The 16840-nt window shown below is 38.3% G+C and overlaps 1 protein-coding gene across 1 annotated transcript in view; it reads left to right on the top strand.

Annotated features, from left to right (window-relative positions):
* Positions 1-5807: 5807 nt before the first annotated feature.
* Positions 5808-16840, top strand: part of ccnd2a (cyclin D2, a) — a 167814-nt gene continuing 156781 nt past the window's right edge. The window contains exon 1 of the mRNA XM_038706516.1: positions 5808-5941. The gene's annotated coding sequence lies outside the window, so the exon portion shown is untranslated. The remainder of the gene's footprint in view (positions 5942-16840) is intronic.

Genomic DNA, 16840 nt, shown 5'->3' on the forward strand with positions numbered 1-16840 from the left:
CTTGTTGCGAGCCATTAATGTTTCCTGCAGAGAGAAATTCGGAAAACACAGAAGAACATGAATAATTCTATTATTCACACAGCCAGTGTGTAGCGCTCTGGGGCCGGTGCAGCCCATTTATTTATACAGAGATTTGTGAGACAAATGTCGACCAAAATGTATGTTTTTAATAAGATAACATGACATATGCTGTGCATTCATAATGCAGATTAATGCAGAGAGTAATTGAAACGGTGTATGCTGCCGTCATTTGGGGGGAACAGTGGAGCACAACTTAACCAAGAAGATGAGGTGAATGAACCATGTGCTTATGGTGAGAAGAATAGAATCATAGTTATTTTTTAGGGAAATGTACTTATATACAAGATATACAACCTTACATAGTATATTTAATTTTAGATTGCACTATATACCCTATTTGTTGAATGAGTGCAATACTAATGTCAAGATATCTGTTGCCAGCTTGTACATAATTGCAAATTGCTTAACAGCCATTGCAGGCCTCTAAACCCTCAGTTAAAGTGCTGGTTGGTCATTGCAAAGTCACCAGGCATCTTTTAGCTTAATATGGAATGCTAGGTACATTTTGATTGCATAACTTGACTTAGATTTCAGTGGCAAAATCATGTTTACGCTTGGACTTGGACTCCTTGGATTCACCTCACTAATAACAATACATCTACCGAGACATAAAATGCAATTATTTCTAATATCGTATTGGTGGGGGAAGAAATCAAGGTTGTTTGATGGTGATGCCTTTCAGGGAGAACAATGCCGTTCACTCTCAGTCTTATTAGTATGAACCCCTGTAAGTACTCCTTCTGTATGGCTGCATTGTCTCCGTGCACTGGTTGAGTGAAATCTCTCACCTCATGCATTGAAGTCCACCACTAGTTCTAATTTTCAGGTACGGATGGACTCCTCCTCTCTGCCCCTACTGACACAACAAAAGAGCCGTCAAAAAAACTCTGGCGATGACATGAGCTTGAGCTGAATCTGAAGCGTGCTGTGCAGAGTGAATATGAAAGGTGACAGTGTGGTTCCCAGCAGGCCTCCTTTCTGTTTTGCAGCATTTACACCGCAATGCTCTGGAGGAGGCCAATCTGCACTATCTAATTAAATAGTCAGTAATCCAGGACACCATGCTGCTGTCCACCTGCTTCACTTTGAGCTACACCCTGAGGGGCCGGATGGCCATGAAAGCAGTGCAATCAAAGACCACCATTGCCATCATGCAACCACCTCTCTGGGTGGGAATAAGCCCTGTGGAGCTGGCATGTAATGAAATTGTCCACAACCATTTTGGCACTCCAACTGAAAAGAATAAACTACAGCAATGGAAAAGAAATCTTTATTATTATATTATGATAGTCTGTCCAGTACTGACATTATTTTTCGAGATGTAACTTCTCTCAAATAATCAAATTGGGCTGCTAAATTGGCTCATTTATTCTTTACATTTTTTTTTTCACTTGTTCACGTCTGCCCAATTTCTTCAAAACTGCGGACTCTTATCAGGAAATAGAGGACTCTTAGTTCTAACCTGTCTTTCTCAGCATACAGAAACAGCACAGCAGGATAACAGCAAACACTTCGTTTCAGTGGTGTGTTCTCAGATGGACTGTTTGATTGCACACTCATCCTGGACTTCTCTTAGGATAAAATGGCTATAGTCGAATTGACTCTTCTCTCCATAAAGATCTGCAAAATATTAAAATTCTTTTGATAAGACAAAGTGGCTTATCAAAAGAGTGGCACTTCTAGCATATGATTACTCTTGACTAAAAATGTTTCCCTACAAGCTGTTGAGAGGTATATGTAATAAGATATAATGTAATATATAACAATGCAATCCCACCCCGCAACAGTTAGTCAGGTGCTTTAAAAAGAACTCCTATTGTCAGTCTTATGTGTTGTTACACAGTTGTACATTTCAATGTGTCTTTCTTTCTTTTCCATAAATATTTCTGATATTATTTTTTACATGTAGCAGCAGCAACTATGTTTTCATAGTTGCTGCTGCGTGTTAATATTTGTAATACTGTGGAATACTGTGGAAGAAAATTCTAATGCGATGCAGAATCGATACAGAATGTTAATTCCTGCCACAAAAACACAGTACCAAATAGTAAACACATTGAAATTGTAAATTTGAACATGTCAAAATTGCTTGGCCCAAAAAAGTCCCACTAGAGGGCCTGAATTTGTTTAGAGATTTATTGTGCGTGTGTCTATGTGTGTGTGCAATTGAATGTATGTGAGCTTGTGTGTGAATTATATTAAATGAGGAGAGGAAAAAATAAATTATTTAAAAAACCTCTGAAAGGTCTGACCATGTATGTCACCTGTGAACACGTGTTTCATTCCCTCGTTGACGTCCTTTCTTCCTGCTCTCCTTTACATGGACACCGTGACACCTGTGAACCTTTTTTTCTACTCATATCTTGAAGATTATTATTTTGTCTCATCAAAGCCAGCCCTTAAGTTAAATCTACTGCTTTAATAGACTTATTATGTGAGCCCAGTAAGTGGTGAATTCTATTTCTGGCTCTTCCTGTGAAGTACATATTCATTAATCAGAACCTCCTTTGAAGCTTAAGAAATGCAGGTGACTTTAACTGAAGCAGCAGGCACACAGGATAACATGGGACACCTTAAATTGGCTAAGCCAGTATGAATACGTTCATTGACATAATAAATTATTATTACATTCTTCTTACACAGGAAATATCATATAGACACGAGAATCAATGATAATAACATAAACTATTTGCATAATGTATGTTCACAAAAATGTAGGAAAGAAACTTCAATGCCACTAGTGCAATAAACATGTGTATCCTGCACAAACTGCAGACTGTATTAGCAGATAAGAGGTCATTTAAACGCTTGGAAAGGGGCTTCAATCAATTTAGGCTATAATCAATTATTAAAAAATGGGATTTTACAATGTAATGTATGTTCTGGCAGAAGGGTTAAGGCTTCCTGATTGTTGTTGGTGACTTTTTCTCTTCATTTGTTACTTTTTTTTGCGGTAACACCAAGATCACTTCTGGTTTTTATACTTGGCAGCATGTCTGGAAGAATTAATTTCATTTAACCATGTACAACAATGGATGTTACACGATGATTTAAGGAGCCTGACATGTGCAACTTTCATTGGGGTCATTTAAGGTGTGAATTGTTGCGCCATAATCTGGAAACCCAAGGAAGGTTAAAATCAATAGCAACCGGACTTGGCTGAAGATTGGCTGAACTTCAACCAAGTCCACTTGCTATTGATTTTAACCTTCCTTGGATAACTATTAACCGGATGACTGAGAACCTTCACAGATAATCTGGAAAGTGAAAACACCCAAAAATGGGGGACCCTGTGGAAGTCCATCCCCCAGATGATGTCCTGTCCTGGCAGGCTGGGCCAGTGGGTGTGTTGGAGAAACACACATTGATCCTTTAAGTAAAAGCAGCAATATAACAAAATAAAAATTCTCTGTTAAAAGTAAAAGTACGGCATTTTCTACTTGAGCAAAAAATATCCAAAGCAGTCATTTAGCAGAAAGGCAAAATTTCGCAGAAAAGTGTTAAATTGTGGAGAACTAAGGTCCTGAAAGATTAGATCATAGATTTTTTAAATCTTATGTGTACAAGATATTATTTTGTGCACACAAGTGTTATCATACAGAGATCAAAAGTTTTAAGTTTCAGGAGCTCCCTTGTTAGTTTTGTTGCATGACGGTATCTGTAGAAAGAGGTGGTCGGGGGAGATGCTGGCAATGCAAAATGCAGGACTTGGCACTGGTGACCTGGGTTCACATCCTCAGTCCCGCATGTTGTTAGGTTTAGGCAACAAAACACTTTGGTTGCGGTTAGGTAAACATTGTGGTTTTGGTTATGTGACAGTGACTTTTTCACTAGTAAACCATAACCACGATATCTCACTAAACTTAACCAAGTGCTGTATGGTAATTAATAACATTTCCTCATTGCTGTATAGTATCCAGTAGATTTTTCTGTTAACACTTCATCATACAGTTTAGCATGCTAAGTGATAATATATCACTGTCAGAAGTGAGAAAATATGTGAACACAGGCAGTTCATGTAGGATATCAATCAGTATACACAGTGATGTGAACACAGGGCCTTAAAGGCAAGGCAAGTTTATTTGTATAGCACATTTCAACAACAAGCTAATTCAAAGTGCTTTACATAAAACATAAAAGCAACAGGGAAATATAAAAAAGTTTAAAAGCAACATAGGGAAATTGAAAAAATACACATTAAAAAATAATAAAAGTTACAGTGCAGTGTACAATCAGGGTTAAAAGAGTTAAATGGAAAATAAAAACAGGCTGAGGGGTTGAGCAAATAATTTGTTCAAGTTAAACTAAGTATAAATCAGACTGGAAGCCTCCAGCTGCAAACACAGCAATGTATTAGTTGCACAAAGGCACTTTCATTCAATAAAGCACATTAGGTGCCAAAAAACCCCACAAAACGTTATTGCGGTAGTCCCTGGAAATCCTTATTTGTCTTTGTCTAGTGTGATGCTGCCTGAGGAAGGGCTGTGAAGGTGTGTTCACACCGAAAGCGAATCCAGCGTTTTGGGCAGCTTGATTACATACAAAGTCAATGCAAAGACGCGAATTCCTGCAAATGAGGCGTTTGTCGCTGGTTTATGCCAGTTCAAATTTTTGAAGTTGGGCTAGAAATTGGCTTGACGCGATGTTGCGAGAGCCAATCAGCAGTGAGATTGTCGAACCACGCCGTTTACCCGCAGGAGGATCTCAGAGTTAACTGCTTTTATTAAATTAGCTTTTTACTTTAGTTTTAGATCGATCTGAACTCCATTCAGAAAACAAACATTTTAAAAGTTGTCGTCCTGCTGACTTGCTGATAGACCTGACAAAGCATGAATTCATGTCTAACAAAACAACATCATATTGTAGTTATTTTGGCATCAGTCCGTTTATTGCAATTAAATCACAGCAAAGGTTTTACTTTGGGTTCATATAGCTGTAGTATCCGTGGTCTGTGTTTATTCGCTTAAAACGTGTTGTGTGTGAACACTCAAAATGTCAAGCAGTCAAACTCGCGCAAGTACAGCGAGTGTGTAAATTTCAGTGTGAACACACCTTGAGCCTGTAAAGCACAGCCATATCAGAAATCCAATAATATATTTAAGAATTCTAAAAACTTTTAATTTATAGGGACTTCTTTCCAGTTGCATGTCCAGCAGCCTGCAGGTTGTGATAATACATTATCAACAGCCAGGCCAAAATAAGTTCTAATAACTACTAATAATTTAGACTGCATTGTTTGAGTAATACTTGCATGTATTTATATTCCTGCAGGGAAAATTTTCTTTGAAGGGCACAATCAGTTTTTAATTGGTATTTTGTCTTAAGCACCCCATGTATGTGGCACATAAAGACTATGGGATGCCTTGACAAAATAATAAAGCTTTTTTTTATCATTATAGAAATGTGGGGTGCCCACTGTGCTGTTGCAAATCGCTACCTTACCAATTGTTCCTATAAGCCTAAAGAAACCCTGCTGACAGTTACTGTGGGTCTTGTTGTTTTGACTTCCTTCTGTGTGTCTCCTTAAAATTAGTTTAGGCTATTGGCAAAAAAAAAAACAAATCTGAGAAAAACAAAACACTACCTACTCACTTTACTATTCACCACTAACGTGCCGCAGCTCGCCTCCTTCACTGTGCTTTCTGCCTTGAGGAAGGCAGCAAGTCCAGGAAACAACGTTTGAGACTCGGCCGGGTGACCGAGGTTTGGGGCGTCGACTGAACTTCCCTCAGACCAATCGGAGTTCACGGTGAAACTTTGTAAACAACCCTTACACGCTGTTTTAAAGTTCATCTGCTGTATTTACTACGAAAGGATACGACGGTGCTGCAGCCGAGTGAGCTAAAAGTCCCTGAAACAGGTGAGACAAGAGCTGTGTTTGGTTGCCGTTTTGAATCTGGACCGTGTGTTTTAGCGCAGTGTGTGTGCGCGCGCGCCGAGCGTTTGTATTTAGGTGTCCTCGTGACCCGTAGTAGTGTTGCAAAACAGCTGTCATGTAGAGTAAAAAGTGCAGAAGAAGCATGTGGAGGGTTTTTTAAATAAACACAAACAATGTAACTCTACATACTGTAGCCTATAACATAGTGTTTCAGTGTCCCGAATGACGTCGCCACAATGGGCTACAGTGAAACGTTAAATTCCTGTTCAGAGTCCACTGACATGTTATATCTCGGTTAGACTATCTGTTTAGCTTAAAATTAGGCTTCTACACAGCTGAGAGAATCATTAGCCTGTTTGCCAAACACCTTATTAGTAGGTGAGACTTTAATTCAGTTCGAGAGACTTTTAAGGGTGCGGTGGTGTTCCCACATCAGCGGCTGAGGAGTGAAACTGATTGTGCAACACAAATCTTATAGGTGTTCTGACACCGTGTGCTTGCCCCTGTTTCTGGCTTTATACACAAAATTGTGTGTTTGAGGTAGAATATGGGCTATGACGAGGACATGGTGGTTTAAACTTAATAAGCCTTTGGTTGATTTTCTGAGTAATTCCAATGAGCAGGCTAATGATGGAGCAGAGTTCATTTAAAATCACTCAGCATTTAGGCCCATCCACTGACTGAGTGAGACAGGCCTGTTATTAGGCGGCTTTACAGCCTCTGAATGTGTCAGAGTGCTGATAAGTGTAGGTATCAAGAATTGCTTTGCCTGTATGAGACAAAAACAGTGAAAATCCATCAACTCAGCAGGTAGACACTGACAGGGGAAAATGTTCATGTTCAAGTGTTTAATAGTAATGTAATAATGTATACAAATGTCACAAAAGCTTGGAAATGAGAGCTAATTTTTTTATTTTATTTCCGCTTAGCAAGTACTATTTCCTGGAATTTTCTCTTTGACAAACTCACTAAATCAGTCAGTCACTCACACACAGGCTGTCAAAAGACAAATGTTTCTGTCTAGCCTAAAGTGGATGTTCCTCTTCTGTCTTAGAGCTCCAGTGGTGCTGATAGTGTACTGCAGTGTAGATGTGCTGTATTTTGTTGCTTGCTGTTTTACTGTTAGTCTGAAATAGGCTTCAAAAGTCTTATTCTAAACGGATGTGGGTACAGCTTTCGTTGTGGAACGTCAACATCTGCATGCTCTGTGTTCCCTCAGCACGCCCACCTCAGCTGAAGGAGGGGTTCAGGAAGAAGGGGGAGGGAAAAGCTTCCTGTCAGAGTGGCTGAGAAACTGAATCAGCTGAGGTGGTGGGGACTGAGACCTGGGGGGGGGGGGATTTTATACACGCAGTTATGAATTTCTTCACTGTAACTTCTCGGGAAATGTGACGCATTTCTTTTGAGTACATTTGTGGTTTGGACAGTTTGCTATGTTTATTTCATCTTGATTGTACCATGCTCTTTGTTAGAGGAGGTTTCTATTTTGAAGAAATGTATTTCTACTCCAGCAGTTGCTACTCTGTCACTATTAGACAAGAAGCTTTCAGTAAAAGCTTAACAAGCAGCAGACTACTCATCTAAAAAATCCTTGGACCGTAAAACACTTATGGTAGTGGTATTTTTGGCTCCTTTACTGGCAGCTTTTGGATTCTTGACATTGTTTTTGGATGTAAAATGACACCATGGCAAAGAGGTTAAAATGTAAACTGTGAGCTTTAACCGTGATGATTTTAAACCAACATTGCATAAATTGCTACAAAGAGAAAAACTAGTGGTTACTAGGTAGGATCAATAAAATATCTTTCTTGAAATCATTCAGGTGCTTGCTCTAAACTGCTGATGTTACATTTTTAGAAGCAATAGGTACAATGGAAAACAATGCAAAAAGGTATTTAGTTGATATGGCCATTTAAAAAAAACATAAATATCACAACTTTTAAATGTGGCTGTTTCCACAAATTCTTAACCCTTTGTCCAAAATCCCCACTCATTCACAATACCCTACCCTATAGAGCACACCTGCATAATGGAAAAAAAACTTTCGGACACTACTCTGATCATTATTTCAGCGCTGTTAATTACGTAATTGCCGTCGGACAATCAGTTGGTTGACTATTTTCTGTCAGAGCAATGCATGATGGTAAAGGACTTGGTTAGTGACCATCGGTTGTACGCTACTTTTCTAAATGCATTCTGGGATACATTGAGTGGACTATATAGGGTATAATAATTCTCACTATACATTTGGGCAGCACTACAAAATGGCGAGCTCACTATATAGTCCACTATATAGTGAGTAGTGGGTGATTTCGGACACTGTTGCTTTCATGTGAACTGCAAAATTGATACAGTCATATCATGTACAAAATAATTAAAATATGCAGCTAAAATAATATATATTCTTGTGGTCAATGTGCTCTTGCAGTTATCTCCCAAAAGCCAGCCCACAGTTCTCACTTTGCTTATTGTGGTCTGGCAAAGCTTCACTAAGATATAAATCCTTCACACCCCTGACTGGACTCTCAGTTGCCTTTACCTCTGGAAATACTTGGTGGCTGTCCTGAAAACACTGTGAAATTTCTCTATCCAGTAAAATCATTCTTTGAATTAATTTGAGGTGAGTAATAGACCAAATTTTTAGAAACAGACTCCATGATTTAAGCGTTCATGTTTTTGGGCAGTGTAAATACTTTTGGAGTTTTGAGATGATAGTGCGTCACAAAGTCATATCATGATCTAAAAATCCCCATACGTCACCGATTGGTCCAACACACATCTGACTCAAATGAAACTGGATGTTGAGTATTGTAACAACAGCCGCGCTTGCATGATGAAGTGTGGTTGCCATAACACAAACGTGTATTTCAGAGAATTATCTTTTGAAATCTGATCATAAACATTGATTTACTGTGATTCAACTGGCAAACACTCAACCCACGTGTCAGTAATCTTAAGTAGCGATTATACCTGCATGGCGATGAGTCTTTGTTTGTTTTCATGTCGAGCTGCTCTCAGAAACCCGATTCGGTGTTTTACATGAAACACACTGACGTCATCACTTCCTGTCACGCTACCTAAACACAAACACAGCGTTTGTCAGCAGTGACACATAGACCGCAGTGTTTTGGTGGTTTGATTGCTTTAAATGCACCATGCAGTTGTGCTGAGAACATGCTGTAATTTTGATGACTATGATGATAACCTTTTATTGTCTTATCATGTTACAGGAATACAGAATAGTGCCTAATACATGTGAGGAAAAAATGTCTCAGCTACACTGAAAAAAAAACATGACATTATTTATAGATGGGGAAAAAACAGAAGACATCCTAAGTACAAAATTCATCACCCAGACCCTACAACAAATGAGGCAAGTAAGGAGCACTTATTTTTACCCCAAAATCTTTCTCCGAAAACTGAAACTTGGCAACCAAACCAAAGTAAAGTTTTTTCTTGCTACTGTTCAGCCCCTCAAAGGGTAGGATGCGTGGCAGTGTTGCACACAGAGCCTGCCTGTGAGATAAAACTTATTCCGACAATGAATAAACATGTGTCGGTCTATGAGAAGAATTTAAGAGACAAAACTTGAAAATCAATTAATTCTAGGATGGGTAACTGGTAACTGTTTAGAGTGCAGCAAAAGGAGGAGGAGGAGGCAGGGCAGGGCAGGGCAGTGTCAGATTGTGTGTACGGATGGACCAGGATCGACTATGAGATTGTGCAGCTGCTCTGCAGGAAGAACTTCCTGGCTTGGTGATGGTGATTATGCCAGTTTACATACTGTAGGAATGCAATTACATGGGTTATATATTTGATAGTTAAAGAATCTGTGTCAAGTGAAGTCTATATATTCATTGTCTGTCTGTATTTTTTCTATATTTTGTGCTGCTCAAAAATCTATTTTCAACAATTTTAGATGCATTAAGTGTGCATAAATGTATATCTAACTGTTGCAACAATATGTGCCTGAAATGAGAGCTTGGTTTATTTAGTACATAATCTGTTATGTATTGACTATAGCAACGTTTTTGCTGTTTATTTGTTCATACTGCATTTCTTTACCCTAATTCATACATTTGTATGATTTAAAAGAAGCATAATGTGTCCCTTTGCCTGCTCGTTGAGGCTTGTCGTGTACTGTTTTTGGAGGTGATCAGTGAAGTAGAAACACAATTTCTTTTTTTTGCGGTCAACTTTACAGAAAAGCTTTTTTTAGTACTGTCTGTACTGTAAGTCAGACTTACAGCTGTTTTGATGTGTTACTTGTTTGCTGACGGGTATACCAGCTGCTGACATGGCAGTGTTGCGGTGTTGAACATTCCCCTGTGTGCCTACGTCAAGGCATGTAAACACATTTCCCAAAGGTACACTCAGAGTTGTTATGTCATTAAGTCTGCTGCGTAGACCTTTCTGTGGTAGACAATGTCAGTTCTCTTTTAACTTATCTTGCAAATGATCTCTACATCAGTTTGATACAGTTCCTGTAAATACACAAAAATACATAACACATTCACACACAAATTTATATTCTTATTTTTTAATTATCTTATTTCCATGGGAACTTATTTTACTTGTTTCCAAAACTGTTTCTTGTTACAGACACTTTCTATAAATGAGTATTTTTAGTGTTATAATGTTATTTTTATGGGTTTTTTTTAATGTTATTTTTTTGTTATTTTTAGTGAATAGTATATTAAGAATAGATTATCCAAATTGATAGGTTATTTATTTGCTGTGGACAGTACAATTTCTTAAACCATCATAATAACCATCTTCTGTTTTTATGTTTTCCAGGACTGTTTATTTGAACAGATTCTAGGTCTCATACACTGTTTCACTCATCTTTGCATGAGACTATCAAGCATTACTGGAACAATGGTGACTTTGAAATTCTCTGCAGAAGAAGCTGTAAGCTGATTAAGCTTCCTCTTGAGCTCTTCGGATTGTGATTCTGCTGTTTTCAGTTGTTTGTTTACTCCATTGGAGAGAGTGTAATTAGTGTGGCAATGTTATATTTCCTGGGTGTCATTCATAGATGGTAAAACTCTGACCTCTAGTGGTCAGGAAAGGTTGTGCAAGTCATCAAATCAACATGACGAAACATCTGTTGTATCATTAGCTGAGTATAACTAGATTTACCAAGCACTACTCCATTTTGGTGAATCTGTAATGTGTATTTAGGAACATATAGTGGACGCACATCTGTCGGGCTGTCAACAGAACAGTTTTTTACCAACTTGATGCATAATTACTTTAAAAAGTAGGCTGATATGATTCCAAATGTTAGTTTTTAAGCGCTTCCACTGCATTCAAGATACCTATTCTACAGTGACACTATCAATTTTGCATCCAACTTTAGACAGCTATCTAATATAATTAAATAACACTAATCATTGTCACATGAGTAATTAGATTAGTGTATAAAGTTATAGAATGTGCAGTTCAGGCATGCCGAGCTGTCTAACTGCAAAAACACATTACTTAACTACTTTTATAATAATATGTAGATTTTATAATATTCAAAACATATGACATGTAGAACCCATTTCCTTCATACCACAATGGAAATTGATGTCTCAGGATTTGGGAAAATTCTAATTCACATATTACACCTTATACACCTGAGACCTTTTTTAAGTGTCTCAGGTGTATTTTCTGACATAGGCAGCGATTATGAAAAATACATGACAGTATTTCAAAGGTCAAATTAAATAACAAACATACAGTGAATTATTCATAGGCACTTGTATGTACACTGCTAGAAAACATTGGTGTTGCCCTTTAATAACAGATGAGCGATGCACAGCTGTTGTTATCATACATCGCCACTAGATGGCAGAAAAGTCATATCGATGAAATAAATAACAGGGTTTAAAGGTACACTAAGAAACGCTGGTAAGTGCAGAGAGCATCTGTTGGTATCACTTCTAGGATTGAACAAAATAAGGTTTAGGGCTGGGAATTGCTTTAAATGTTTGAATACTAGTGCCAATACAGTACCCAAGTTTTGTTACCAATACAAAAAGAAGACCTTTTTCTTACTCGTCTTTCTTTTTCTTTTCTATACTTTTCTTTCTTAACCTTACTTTGAGAAGAATCCATGTATTTTTTTCTCCAGCATCTTTTCTTGTCATTAAACAAAAAGCCAAAAATCTTAAATAAAATGCATGTCTAAAATGTGCATGTGCATTAACTATCAAAGTATAAGTAAACAAGGTTATGAGTCTGTTGAAGTATTTGAGAGTTTTTGATACATTTTGGTCGGTAACAAAAAGTATAGAGGCTTGATGACTGCAGCAGCCCGCTAACACAGCCTTGACTGTCTAGCATTAACAATAGGAAACAGACATGTTGGGGTTGTGAGAGGTGCAAATAAGGGCAGAGAAAGCACAAACAAGCTAGCTCCCCTGCATAGCTCAGTTTCTCTTTGAAGTCAAGCTACATGGCTTTCTGTAGGCCCCACTGACCCAAAAGTCTGACCCCGACTTAAAAGTTTATACTAGAAGCAAAACCAATCTAGAGTGTGTTCTGCAGAGGGGATGGATGTGGATTAGACGGGAATGTAGTGTTCGTGGGTATGTGTGCCAGCATGTGGCTGCACACACCGTTGAGTGTGTGTTTGTAAGGGAGACAGAGAGCACGTCAGAGATGGAGAGAGAAACGAACACTGATAAAAAGGTAAAAGAGGCCTATTAGAAACAGAGAGCCCTATTCAGAATGTTCATATACTGTAGGAAGGATATAATATTTTGAAACTGCAAACATTTCTCAGAGCGAAACCCCATGGTGAAAAGAACTGAGCCATATTGTTTCCTGGTGTTATTCCTTCATTTTGTGCTCTGAATCTCCTTGTGTAATTTGGTGGATGGCTCAGGATGCTTTGGAGTCACTTGAAGGTTAGTGGGTATGGGTGTGTGTGTGTGTGTGTGTGTGTGTGTGTGTGTGAACGTTTTTGTGGTGTATTTTCATTGAAAGTAAACTTTCCTTGATGAAGAGTTTCCAGTGAAAGGTGAGCTTTGTTTACTTTTGGCAACAGGGTGGATTTAGAATTGTATTATCACATGTATGCTGATATGTAGCAGATAATGAACACGTGAAGCAAGCTTAGAGCTTGTGCTGTGTGGAAGATGAAAATTTATGAATGTCTATAGCCTGGATGGCGGTGTTGCCCTTGTGTTTGTTTTTGCATCCTTGTATCCTCAGTCTTCCTGCCACTCAGGAGTGCATACACACTTACACTTACAGAAGCACATGAGCACATACTAGTGGTCAACCAAAATGGGTTTCTCATCTTCAATTACAAAAAATAACTCCATTATTCCATACATAGTATTAATGTTTATTAATTAATGAAATAAAAAAATTTATATATTGGGTTATGCTGTGGATTTCAGAGCGTTTTCAGAAGGGACGTCATTCAGCTGCATTATTCTCTACAATAGAGCAATATATATTTAACGCTAGCCAGTAATGGTTCTAAATTAACTGTCATTTAGGAAAAACGTGTTAACATTTAGAAAAAGACTATATTGACTGAGAAAATTTAGGGCTCTCAACAAATCAAATCAACATGACGAAACATCTGTTGTATCATTAGCTGAGTATAACTAGATTTACCAAGCATTACTCCCTCTTGGTGAATCTGTAATGTGTATTTAGGAACATATAGTGGACGCACATCTGTCGGGCTGTCAACAGAACAGTTTTTTACCAACTTGATGCATAATTACTTTAACAAACTAACTAACTTTTTCCCCACCTTCCAAGGGTGCTAACACTGTTCCACAGCAGCCACACCGACAAGGCTGCCTGCAGATGTGTCCGCAGAGATTTTTTAGATATCGGCCTCATAAGTGCAGGTATCGATTAGTCAGACTCATCATTACACTGCACATGCACAGAGTTTCTAGTGTGTGGGATTACAGGAGGAGTAACTGCATTTAACAGGCCTCTCAGTGGGCCACCTCAGTCCACCTTGGAGCCCCTGCCGGCTCCAGCCTCTGTTGATCTAGGCATTGTGGACTATTATCCACCTCAGGACCATGGTGTGATCCGTGGCCATATATTTTTGTGTCTATCTATGTATTATATGTGTTGAAGGGCACACGTGGCTGTGTCCATCAAAGTCAAAATCAGAATTTAATTGCTGCTTTTTTTTTGTAATGTAAATGCTCTGTATAGCACCTTTCTAGTCTTTTCGACCACTCAAAGCACTTTTACACTACATCTGCATTCACCATTCACTCACATTTATACACTGAGCCTAAGTGCTCAAACAGAAACTAACATTCACACACATTCATACACTGGCGGAACAACTACCGCAATTCGGGGTTCAGTATCTAGCAACTGCCGACCTTGCAATTAACGGGCAACCACTGAGCCACCACCCGCTGTGTATTAGATGTATTATTATTATTATTATTATTATAAGACATTTGTCTTACAAGTTTAATAAGTAAATGATATTTCCAAAGAGATTGAGTTATCATGTTAAATAATCATGATCTCAATAATGACTAAAATAATGGAGATTATGATTTTTACCATAATCGAGCAGCCCTAGTCAGCACATACTACCCACTAGGGCTGCAATTAATGATTATTTTCATTGTCAATTAATCTGTTGATTATTTTGGTTAGTTTGGTCTTTAAAATGTCACAAAAATGGTGAAAATTTTCAATCATCTATCCATCCATCCATCCATTGTCAACCGCTTATCCTGCGTACAGGGTCGCAGGGTTTCATCTACCCACATATAATCAGTTTACTGTCATAGAAAAGTAAAGATAGCAGAACATATTCACATTTGAGAAACTGGAATCAAAACATTTTCTTAAAAAAATTACTCAGATTAATCGATTATCCAATCGCTATCCAATAGACAACTAATCAATTATTCAATTATTGTTGAAGCTCTGCTGTCCACCAGAGTAGTTGCTGACTGAATATACATTCATTTATAGAATGCACACAAGTCTGAAGAAATGCATAATACCAGCATTGGCATAGAAAGTGGCAATACTGAAACATGAGACAGCATGCGTGCATAGTTAGCCTAATGTACATTCTTTTATTATGTGTGGGTGTAAATGTTAACCCTCTCTGACAGAAATTGCCCTTTTTCCTGGGGGTAATTGGCCTTTTGTCCTCTGACTTGTCACATCAAGATGAATGGCTTCATTTGTGAAGGCATGTGGCCCTAACCTGCTTAATTAGAACAAATAAATCCACTAGATTGGGTAAAGGTCACCACAGACAGACGTTAGCCCTTACTGGAACTGGCATATCAAGTCAATCTGACTGACTGACTGTACGGCGTGGTTTTGCTTGTTGTGTCTTGCACTTTTCTCAGTACATCTGGTGGACACAGCTTTTCTGTGTGGGTGAGCCTGTGAGAGTTTTTGTGTTCTGTTAGCATCAGAAAAAGAAATATCGCAAAAATAGACTTCCAGATCATAGATGGGTCTTTATCTTCATCTGTCTTTCTATTTGTCTTGGGGTCTGAAACTGCAGTTGAGGCTGTAATACTGTTTTGTGGTTAAACAAGGATTCTTCACCTAAATACTTATTTCTCTCCTCTTGCCACACTCGACTGCTCCTTTGCCTCTGGACACTCCCCATTTGACCTCTGCTCTGCTGTGTCTTTCCAGAACAGCTGTAATTTCTGTCATTTATTTCTCTATTGAACTGTTATAGAAAATAAAACTGAATGTGATCTAAATAATGTAAAGTGAGTAATATGTAGTTCTAGTGTGTTTTAGACTGCAGGTCTAGATTAAAAGCTCATACCAGTATCAGTATTTAAGAGTGAAACATCCCATACTAAAAAGTTATGTTAGGATTGCATATGCTCTTCTTGCCTACACCACTCATTGCATTGTGTGTTTTATTCATTGACAGATCTTGCCCTGTAACTGTACATTAATGTGCAAATTGCAAAAAAATGGTATTTTTAATATTAGATATAGGAAGTATTTTGTCCCTTTAAAGATTTCAGTTTAGCTGATTTTTTCTCCTATCTGTTTGCCTGTGATGAAAATTTGATGTCTTCTTTGTAAAGCACTGTAGCTATAATTGTACTGACGCAATTGGACTGCATTCATCATTTCCTGTGTGCATGTGGACGCCATTTATATCAAGAGGGAATGGCGGCCTCTGTGACTGACAATGCAACAATATAGAGAGGTAACTTTTAAGGAGAAATACATAGGTCCAACAAGGTAAGAAATACCAGCGATCAGATAGGTTGTACACAAGTTATTAATAACAACTTATTTGAGCGGAGGTAAAGGGTAAAACTTGGGCTGAACGATTTGGGGAAAATATCTAATTGCAATCTTTCTGCCAGATATTGCGATTACGATTCGATTTGCAATTTTGTGATTGAAGTTTTGCTAAACTGCCAGACTATTTTTGACTGAAGCCGCAGGTTTATTCAACATTTTCTTCTAGTTTCGTTTGTTGTTGAAAAATGTACACGTCCTGTGCCCACTAGGGGTGCAACAACTAATAGATGTAGTCAACAAAAATCGATTATTAAATTTGTTGCCAACGAATGATATGAACAGTAACATTAAAGTTACAACATCAAAGCTGCAGTAACACCTTCACAACTTAAAACCTCCAGAGTGTGGCAGCATTTCACTCCTCACTCAGCCAGGAAGGTCATGAACTGCAGCAAAGCTGAGCTCTCCTGGAAACACCGGAGCATCTGAAGAGGAGGCACGTAACGTCGTGTCTTTGTGGATGATGAAGACTCGTCTCGGTAAGCTAGTTAGCGAGCTAGTTTCACGTTAGCCGTGTTACCTCACATTATGAGCTGATACGTTTCCTATCCAGTTGATCAATTTGATTGATTGTTACAGTAATGGCGC

The sequence above is a fragment of the Micropterus salmoides genome, unplaced genomic scaffold (assembly GCF_014851395.1).
Source record: "Micropterus salmoides isolate LMB-PRFRI ecotype aquatic unplaced genomic scaffold, ASM1485139v1 Ms_hic_scaffold_8, whole genome shotgun sequence".
NCBI lineage: Eukaryota > Metazoa > Chordata > Actinopteri > Centrarchiformes > Centrarchidae > Micropterus > Micropterus salmoides.